This window comes from Penaeus monodon, chromosome 29 (assembly GCF_015228065.2).
Source record: "Penaeus monodon isolate SGIC_2016 chromosome 29, NSTDA_Pmon_1, whole genome shotgun sequence".
NCBI lineage: Eukaryota > Metazoa > Arthropoda > Malacostraca > Decapoda > Penaeidae > Penaeus > Penaeus monodon.
Genome location: NC_051414.1, coordinates 9,752,126 through 9,752,935, shown reverse-complemented (window position 1 = coordinate 9,752,935; position 810 = coordinate 9,752,126). Strand labels below are relative to the sequence as shown.

The 810-nt window shown below is 13.2% G+C and overlaps 1 protein-coding gene across 1 annotated transcript in view; it reads left to right on the top strand.

The window, feature by feature from the left end:
- LOC119591727 (balbiani ring protein 3-like) overlaps positions 1 to 810 on the top strand; it is a gene marked incomplete in the record, with an annotated part of 83,966 nt that overhangs the window by 11,476 nt on the left and 71,680 nt on the right.

Here is an 810-nt window from a genome sequence, read left to right as displayed (position 1 = left end):
GGGTTTATATAATAAAAATTTTATAAAATATTAATTAATAATTATTAAATTTTAAATATTAAAATTTAATATTTTTTTTTATTATTAATATATAAAATTTTTTTATATAAAATTAATTAAAATTTATATAAAATATAATTTTTTATATATATGTTTTTTTTTTTTTTTTTATATTTTTTTTTTTATTTTTTATTTTATTTTTTTTTTTTTTAATTTTTTGTATTTTTTTTTTTTTTTATTTAAAATTTTTATTAATTTTATTTTTTTTTTTTTTTATTTTGTGTGGGTGGTGTTGGTGTTGTTGTTGTGTGTGTGTGGGTGGTGTGTGTGGGGGGTGTGTGGGTGTGGGTTTGTGGTGTTGTGGTGTGTTGGGGTGGTTGTTTTAATTTTTTTTTTTTTTTTTTTTTTTATTAAAAAAATTTTGTTTTTTTTTTTTTTTGTTTATTTATTTTTTTTTTTTTTTAATTTTTTTTTTTTTATGTTTTTTTGTTTTTTTTTTTTTTTTTTTTATTAAATTTTTATTATTTTAAATTTTAAAATATATTAATGCTTTTTTGTTATTTATACTACCCAAAAACTCTATTATTAATTTTTTAAAATTTTTTTTTTTATTTTTTTTATTTAGTGTTTGTTGTGTGTAGTGTGATGTGTGGAAATGGGATGTGTCCCTTTTTTATTAACAAAAAAGGTTTTTTTATATATTTTATTTTTTTTTTTTTTAATTTTTTTAATTTTTTTTCCCCCCTTTTTTTTTTATTTTTATTTTTTTTTTCTTTAATTTTTTTCTTATTTTATTTTTTTTATTTTTTT